At 43.7% G+C, this 10,000-nt stretch overlaps 1 protein-coding gene across 1 annotated transcript in view; it reads left to right on the top strand.

The window, feature by feature from the left end:
- Nucleotides 1-10,000, top strand: part of frk (fyn-related Src family tyrosine kinase) — a 23,421-nt gene that overhangs the window by 8,061 nt on the left and 5,360 nt on the right. The gene's annotated exons all lie outside the window — the stretch shown is intronic.

Below are 10,000 nucleotides of genomic sequence, written 5' to 3'. Positions count from 1 at the left end.
CCGCTGCAGTGATCTTTGTATCATTAACTTTGACCCACATGTATTTTCTTATATTTGGAATAATAGAAAAGATTATATTATATGTGCTCTTCGCAATCTTCATCCATTGAGTCTCCATCCTGCTCTAAGACTGGTGTTAATTCTTCCACACTGCCTGCTCCGCCCATGTTATTTAACCCCCCCAGTGAGACTGGTTCCCTTACAGTGGTTGAGCCCCCTGCTGAAACTAGATCTTCCTGAGTGTTCTGTGTGCTCTTTTCACTCTGGGTTCTCCAGCCCTCTTCACCTCCTCACATTCACGAGCCCTCTTGTCCTTGTATGACCCATCATTTAGCTTCCCATGTTTTTTATTTACTGTCACCTGTTCACTATCTGTTCCCACCACCACCCTGCACCTCTACACCTCCACCCTGCACCACTACACCTCCACCCTGCACCACCACACCTCCACCCTGCACCACTACACCTCCACCCTGCACCACTACACCTCCACCCTGCACCACTACACCTCCACCCTGCACCACTACACCTCCACCCTGCACCACCACACCTCCACCCTGCACCTCTACACCTCCATCCTGCACCACTACACCTCCACCCTGCACCACTACACCTCCACCCTGCACCACTACACCTCCACCCTGCACCACTACACCTCCACCCTGCACCACTACACCTCCACCCTGCACCACTACACCTCCATCCTGCACCACTACACCTCCACCCTGCACCACTACACCTCCACCCTGCACCACCACACCTCCATCCTGCACCACCACACCTCCATCCTGCACCACTACACCTCCATCCTGCACCTCTACACCTCCATCCTGCACCTCTACACCTCCATCCTGCACCACTACACCTCCACCCTGCACCACTACACCTCCACCCTGCACCACCACACCTCCACCCTGCACCTCCACACCTCCACCCTGCACCTCCACACCTCCACCCTGCACCACTACACCTCCACCCTGCACCTCTACACCTCCACCCTGCACCACTACACCTCCACCCTGCACCACTACACCTCCATCCTGCACCACCACACCTCCATCCTGCACCACTACACCTCCACCCTTCACCACCACACCTCCACCCTGCACCACCACACCTCCACCCTGCACCACTACACCTCCATCCTGCACCACCACACCTCCACCCTGCACCACTACACCTCCACCCTGCACCACCACACCTCCACCCTGCACCACCACACCTCCACCCTGCACCACCACACCTCCACCCTGCACCACTACACCTCCACCCTGCACCACTACACCTCCACCCTGCACCACTACACCTCCACCCTGCACCACCACACCTCCACCCTGCACCTCTACACCTCCATCCTGCACCACTACACCTCCACCCTGCACCACTACACCTCCACCCTGCACCACTACACCTCCACCCTGCACCACTACACCTCCATCCTGCACCACTACACCTCCACCCTGCACCTCTACACCTATATCCTGCACCACTACACCTCCATCCTGCACCTCTACACCTGTATCCTGCACCACTACACCTTCATCCTGCACCACGACACCTCCATCCTGCACCTCTACACCTCCATCCTGCACCTCTACACCTGTATCCTGCACCACTACACCTCCATCCTGCACCACGACACCTCCATCCTGCACCACAACACCCCCATCCTGCACCATTACACCACCTGTCTGCTCCACACTGGACCTCGCTCCATCCTGCCTCACTGCCCTGACCTCACAAGGCCCCGCCTCCTCCCTGCCCTGTGCTCTATGTGGGCAGCTGTACTTTTTGTGCCCGATTCTCCACATTCGAAGCACCTCATGTTCCCAGTGCTGGCGTACAGCATGTATGATTTCCCCTCATGAGTGACTCTGAATGAGATGTCCAGCGTGGACTCAGTCAGGAACATGAGCACTGTACGCCTGAAGGACACGACATGCTTCAGCGCGGGGTTTTTACAGTTCAGAGACACCATCCTCATACTGCTCACGATCTTCCCGAACTGAGACAGTTCCCTCTCTATATCCTCATGGGGGATAAAAGGAGGAACAATCGACACGGTGACCTTTATTGTTGTTGCCCCCAGCGGAGTAACGGAATAAAGTTCTCCACTCACCTTTATTCCGTGTTCAATCAGCTGATGTACGAGTTCCCTTTTCTTAACCACCTCCAGTAACACCTGCTCCACCGAAACCACGGCGCTCACCTCACAGCACACCCCGTGACGGAGTGAGAGAGGTCGGGCTCCACCGCTCGGGCGAGCCGCCATCCCTGCACCCCGCCACCAGACCAACAGCTCCACGGATTAAAACTGATTACGCCGTGTGATCGCTATTGTTAATAGATGTTTAATATATACATGTTATGTTTGTGCTTTAGAAAAAAGCTCAAAAGTGTTCGAAAGTTTTTAAAAGATTTGAAAACACTCATTCGCTCTCACACCACGCTCCACACGCTGCTCTCACACCACCTCCCAGCATGCACCAGAGAGAGAGAGAGAGGAAGAGAGTGAGAGGGAAAGAGAGCACTTCCTCATTCTCAGTTCTCCTGGAATCTGCACAAACAAACCCGGCTCCTGTGATAAGATCTGTGTCTCATCAGCGCTGGTGTGCGGTTTGTAAATGAGTGGTGTTGGAGCAATTGACTCAGAACTAAAGGATTAAAGTAAATCTCATGAATAAATGATCCGTCCAGTTGTGGTGAGGAGGACAACGCGTGTCTCTTTAGAGTGAGAGATCTTCTGTGTGTTCTTTTATTTTAAAGGATTTAAAGGATAAAGACAGAATATCAATCTAAAATCCAGAATCCTAAATCTCATATCCAGGCGGTATGCTTTGGGTCATTGTCCTGCTGAAAGATCTATTCGCGACCCACCTTCAGGAGGTTCTCATCCAAAATGAGAACAGGGTAACAACGCCCTTAAACCTCTCCAGGGGGAGCTCCAGGGGGCGCTGTATCCTGGCTGACTCCAGCTTCCTAACTGGGGATGTGAGAAATTAATTTTACAGTGCAACCATTTTCACAGAATTTTTATTTATTTAATTTATTTTAATTTATTTTTTAGTTATTTATGAGCCTTCCAGAGAAGGAGGAACTTGTGCGCTGACTGTGGAGCCAACTGCCTTGAGATCATTCACAAGTTCCTTCTGTGTACTTCTGGGCTGATCCCTCACGTTTCTCATGATCATTCTTTTTCTCAACAATATTTTTATTGATTTTAAACAGGGATATAACAGGGTAAACATGTTTTAATACAGGTTTTATAACGCCCTTATAAACCCTATAGCACCCACCCCGCCCCGCCCTGACTCCAAGCCAGTTTTACATGCATAAGAAAGGCTAGACGCCAGGCCTCTAAAGAAAAAAACAAAAAAAGAATATGGAGCTATATAATCCGAATAACGGATTGAGTAGTGGATCTTCTCCAGGGACAAACAGGACATAATATCTCTGAGCCACTGGGCGTGAGTGGGTGACGTGGCATCCTTCCACTTGAGTAAAAGTGAACGCCTGGCCAGGAGTGTCGCTAAAGATAACAGACGCTGTTTAGCTGGAGTTAGACGCTTATCTTCCTCTCCAGTGACACCAAAAAGAGCGATCAGAGGGTCTGGTTCAAGGTTGCATTTCAATATGTACGACAAGGTTTTAAAAACATCCCTCCAGGATTTTTCCAAATTCGTCCGTGTCCAGTGCATATGAACAAGAGACGCCTCTCCACTTTTACATTTATCACAACAAGGATCAACATCTGGGTAGAAACGGGAAAGTTTAAGTTTGGAGAAATGAGCCCTGTGTACAACCTTAAACTGTAATAAAGAGTGGCGAGCACATAAGGAGGTTGAGTTGACAAGTTTAAGAATTGAATTCCAAGTATCATCTGACAGCGAGAGATTTAAATCTTTCTCCCAAGCAGTTTTAATTTTACTTAAAAGGGTGTAACTCGAACCCATCAATCCACCGTGAATAGTGGATATTAGGCCTTTACGTAACGGGGACAAACATAGGAGATTATCTATAATATTTACATCAGGAGCCTCAGGGAAATTCGGTATTGAAGAGCCAATGAAGTGTCTTACTTGCAGGTATCTGAAAAAATAACAGTTGGGAAGGTTAAACCTCTCAGAGGGCTGCTCAAACGATGCAAACTTATGATCAACAAACAGATCTTTGCAAAGCTTGATTGCCACTGAATCATGTAAAGAAGGTAGGAAGAGATAGTTAGAGACGATAGGAAAGGACAGAGAGACAGAGGCATTCATGCGTCCCACCAGGGACATGGACAGTGGTGACCATTGTCCCAAGTCCTTTTTTATTTGGTTCAACAATCTAATAAAATGTTCTTTAAAAAGGTGTTTATGTTTCCTTGTGATTGTAATACCAAGATAGGGAAACTGATTTTTCACTATGTTGAATGGAAAATTGTGGATACCAGTTGTTACTGCTGTATTATTTAGCAGAAAAAGTTCACTTTTGCGCAAATTTAATTTATATCCTGAAAAGTAGCTAAATTCACTGAGCAATGACAGCACAGGTGGAAGGGAGGAGATTGGATTTGATATAAAAAGTAAAAGATCATCTGCATAAAGGGAAACTTTATGTTCTTCTCCCTGCCTCTGAATCCCAGATATATCCCTACAACTGCGGAATGCAATTGCTAGTGTCTTAATGGCAAGGTTAAAGAGCAATGGGCTAAGAGGACACCCCTGACGAGTTCCCCGCTGAAAGCTGAATGGTTGAGACTGCTGAGCATTAGTCAGAACTGAGGCATTAGGGCTTGAATATAATAATTTAACCCAAGTAAAAATAATTGGACCAAAATTGAATTTTTTTAAAGTCCTAAATATGTACTCCCATTCCACACGATCAAAAGCCTCTTCAGCATCTAAAGAAAGGACACACTCAGGGATCCCCTCTGATGGTGTGTACAGGACATCCATAAGACGTTGAATGTTAAAGTAAGAAAAGCGATTTTTGACGAAACCGGTCTGGTCCTCAGATATAATAGAGGGTAAAACATTCTCTAATCTACGAGCCAAGACTTTAGCAAGGATTTTAACATCCACATTAAGAAGAGAGATTGGTCTATATGAAGAGCACTCTGTTGGGTCTTTATCTCTCTTTGCTATGAGGGTGATGCGAGCCTCATTAAATGACGCGAGCAGCTTACCTTGCTGAAAAGATTCAGACAGAACCGAAGCTAGTTGTGGTGCAAGGTATGAGGAGAATGATTTAAAAAACTCTACAGGGAACCCATCAGGACCCGGGGACTTACCAGATCGTAATGATGAGATAGCTGAACTGATCTCCTCTTGTGATATGGGCTCCTCTAATCTTAATCTAGAATCAGGGGACAGTGTTGGGATATCTAGTTGAGTCAGGAAATTCTCAACTGAACTCTGGTCCTCTGGGAACTCAGAAGTATATAATCGAGAATAAAAATTCCTGAATGCATCATTAATTTTGGAATGGTCGGTAGTAATGGTACCATCCTCCATCCGAATTTTTGTAATGTGTTGCTGTGCTCTAAAACCTCTTAACTGGTTAGCTAAAAGTTTCCCAGATTTGTCACCATGAATGTAAAATTGGCTCCTACTCTTTAATAATTGGCGTTCAATTACATGCGTCGAGATGAGTTCAAAATTAGTTTGCAATTCTATGCGTTTTTTATACAGATCAGGGTTTTTAAATAGAGCATACTACTGATAAATTTTTTCAATTTGGTTGGTCAAATCTTTTCGTTCTTTATATGCCTTCCTTTTCATATTTGCAGTGTATGAAATTATCTGTCCCCTGAGGTAGGCTTTCAGAGCATCCCAAACAGTTAAACATGACACTTCAGGTGTTTCATTTGTGTTTAAGAAAAAAAACCATCTGGTCTTCCATAAATTTAACAAAATCGTCCTCTATCAGTAACGATGAATTAAAATGCCAATTTTTAATAATCTGAGGTAGATCGGGGATCTTTATAGACATAACAGGAGCATGATCCGATATCACAATGCTCTGATAAGCACAAGAAATACCAAAGCTGCAGAGATAGGACTGAAGTAGCGTGGCGGATTTACTCAGAGGTATAGGATTGGGAGATGACCTGTCAAGTGATGGATCCAAACAGCAGTTAAAGTCTCCCCCTAATATGAGAGAGTATGAGCTCAGATCTGGTAGAGCAGAAAACATCATCATAATTAGGGGCATATAAATTAGCCAACACTACATTAGTATTAATGTGTGCAGTGTTAAGTTGTTTAATGTGTGAGAGCACCTTCCTTCTCTTGACCGGATGGTTTAAACCCTTAACATTCCAGCTCACAAAGTTTAAAGAACTATTCATTCACCCTGAGAGGAGATGCAGGTAGATAAACACAGATAATAATGAAATGCCTAGCGTCAGCCTTAAAACAGAAGTGTACAACACAGAGCAACATATTAAAGATACACCGTGTACACTGTGTCATGTACACTGAACTAACACAATACTGGCTTTGGAGAAAATAATCCCGAGGGGGATTGATGGGCAATGCCAGCCCGTCCAACAGGCAATACAGGCGGTCGCTTGGGGCCCCGCCTTACGACAAGGGCCCCGCCTTACGACAAGGGCCCCGCCTTACGACAAGGGCCCCGCCTTACGACAAGGGCCCCGCCTTACGACAAGGGCCCCGCCTTATGACAAGGGCCCACGCACATTATTAAAAGCATTTCCTTCTCACTACAATGGAACATCAATACATAAACTTGTCCTTATACTCACAACACATGGACCTATTAAACATGTAACAATTCACAACCATGAGTAAAAACATTTACTCACCATATTAAATTAAAAGGATAGCTTTATATAATTACTGACAAATTACTGAAAACGATAATAAATACAAAACAACAGTATAAATAAAAGCATAAAAGATTTGAAACACACACAGACGTACCATATACATACATTAATTTGCGTAATGCCATGCCGTAATGATCATAGTATTTGTGCACATAGATTCCACTATATCTCTTCAAAAGGCTCACTTTTAATCAAAAATGCGCTATTTTAGATCCTCCCTCACCACTTATTAATGTTTCAGTGCTTATAGACAGTTGCATGACAGAAAATGTGCTGTCAGAAGTAAAGTTCCTGATGTTCTAATCTTTACGGTAATATGGATTTAACTGATTTGTGTGTTGCCTCTCACAGCGTCGTCTGTCTTGGTGCTGATTTCACGCGGTGCAGGCGTACAGGCTAAATGTGTACTTAATGTCTGTACAAGGTAGCGGTATAAACATGTGCTGAATAAAAGCATGAACTTAAATGTGTGTGTCTCCGCGTGCTCGCTCGTCAGAGTGAGGGCTCTCTGTCATTGGGTGTTGCTACGTCACCCGGACGCGAGCTGACAGCGGCGGGAGATTTAACTGTACAGTGAGCAGCTCAGCAGGGCAACTAGTCCAGCATGTAAACATCTAGAGAAATATTAATCAGATTCGTAGATGGAGAGCCCATGGCTTAACAGAGCAGAATCTGGTTCTCATCGTTGTTGCAGTTACAGTTTTACTGTGGTACGGTTTGCTCATACACAGAGAGAGAGAGAGTGTAAACCAGCACAATGTCAAATTACACACGCGCACACACATAACGCACACACTCTGCAGTGCAAGAGGGAGAAACAGATACACAGTGCCTGCGCACATAAAAGGAAACACTTATCTGTCGGGATTTAAGGTGAAGTGCAGTTAATTTGTTTTATTTTTACTTTATATTTTGTGTAAATTATTTTAATGTATTTATTTTTTGGGGCTGTGGAACAAATTCTTAGAGTTTCCATTATTTCCTATGGGAACATTTTGCTTTGGTTTATGAGTGTATGGGAATACGAGCCCACTTCCTGAATGAATTATGCTCATAATCCAAGGTTCCACTGTACACTATTACACCAGTGATCCCAGTTTCCATGATCTCACCTCGGGCTTCACAACCCCACAGGCCGCCGGCACAGTTGATGGTTATTTTATATTTCTACTATTTGTAAATAATAGCTCCAACAGTTGTCTCCTTCACACCAAGCTTCTTGTCGATGGTCTTGTAGCCCAGTCCGGCCTTCTGCAGGTCTACTGTCTCGTCCTTGGCGTCCTTTGACAGCTCTGTGGTCTTGCCCATGGTGGTGAGTTTTGAATGGAAGATGGAGAACAGGTGGCTTTTATACACATAACGAAATGTTGTCAGAAGCATCTTCTTAAATTAATCTGTGTACACACATGAGCACATGACCAGTCATGACTGGACTACTATGATCAGTAGCCAGAATTATTGTTGTAGGGGGGCAAATACTTATTTTACTCACTGAAATGCATTTACATAATGTGTTCTTTTTGCATTTTGATTGATATTTTGTAATAATAATAATAATAATAATAGATTTTCATTAAATGACACTCAAGGACACCTTACACACCATAAAAAAATAAAATAAAATAAAAAAATATATATAAATAAATAAAAATAAATAAACAAAAATTTATAATAATAAAGGAGAATATACATACAAAGCAGTGTTAAAAGTATGTCTGCCTGAAGAGATGTGTTTTAAACAGGATTTGAAAACAGAAATAAAGTTACTATTACGAATGTCAAGAGGTAGTAGATTCCACAGGTAAGGGGCAGCGTAGCTAAAAGCTCAAGATCCCATGGTTGCCAAACGCATACGAGGAAGAACCAGATTTTGTGACGATGATGATCTCAGATTTCTTGAAGGAGTATAGGTTAGGAGAAGATCTGTTAAATATGACGGAGCCAGGTTATGTAATGCCTTATAAAAAAAAACCCAGATTTTTATAATGTATGCGCTGTTAAACAGGAAGCCAGTGTAACTGTTGAAGAACAGGAGTTATGTGGTCCATTGTAGGAGTTCTAGTTAGTATTCTAGCAGCTGAGTTCTGTACTAATTGTAACTTATGTAGGAGTTTGAGGGGAAGACCAAAAAATAGAGCATTGCAATAGTCGATGAGTGTGGTGACGAGAGCGTGTACCAGGATAGCAGCGCTCCTCATTGAGAGGGCCGGACGGAGACGGTTAATGTTTCAGATGTGGTAGTACGCTGTCCTAATGAGTTTATTAATGTGTGCTTCAAAGGATAGGGTGCTGTCAAGGATAACACCCAAGCTTTTAACTTGTGTTGAGAGAGAGATTGTAAAACCATCAATACATAACAAAAAACTACTCTTCGATAGAGTATTTTTAGTTCCCCTGAGGAGTAATAAGAAGAAACCAATATAATAGAAACCAATATTTAATTTCAGCTAAACAATTTAAAAGAGAAGATGGAGGAAGGTCAGAAGTAGGTTCGGAGGAAACATAGAGCTGGATGTCATCAGCATAGCAATGAAATTGGACACCGTATTTCCGGAAAATGTTCCCCAAGGGCAATAAGTTGATGATAAGGAGCAAGGGCCCCAACACTGACCCCTGAGGCACTCCTGCAGTGATGGGTAAAGATGTAGATTTAATCTGGCCTAGCTGAACAAATTGAGTGCAGTGAGAGAGATATAAAGAAAACCAAGCCAAGGAAGTATCTACAATTCCAATGGACTTCAGTCTTTCTAATAAAATATTATGGGAGATGGTGTCAAATGCTGAGGTTAAATCAAGAAGTATTAAAATAGACAGAAGCAGTGGATCAAATAATTAAACTTTCTCTTCAAGGAAGAAGGAAACACTTCAAAAACAAACTCACACGGAAGGAAATCGTCTTTTGCCTGGATATATATGACTCATATCAATAATTTATAAATAAAGGAACAATACTGAGAGAAACCTGAAGTACGAGTTGCTCTTACACTGAACTGAGGAACGTAAACATGGAAAGAAGTCCAGGATGGAACTCTATAAGAGCGTAAAGACCTTCCTGTGGCTTTCTGGTTATATAAATATAATATACACTCACTACCAGTCTACAAGTCCAAAAGTTTGTACACCCCTCTCTAACTCCATGGTGGTTCCTGATGTTTATTTCTCTCT

The sequence above is a fragment of the Clarias gariepinus genome, chromosome 2 (genome assembly GCF_024256425.1).
Source record: "Clarias gariepinus isolate MV-2021 ecotype Netherlands chromosome 2, CGAR_prim_01v2, whole genome shotgun sequence".
Taxonomy (NCBI): domain Eukaryota; kingdom Metazoa; phylum Chordata; class Actinopteri; order Siluriformes; family Clariidae; genus Clarias; species Clarias gariepinus.
This window is presented reverse-complemented; position numbering and strand designations above follow the sequence as displayed.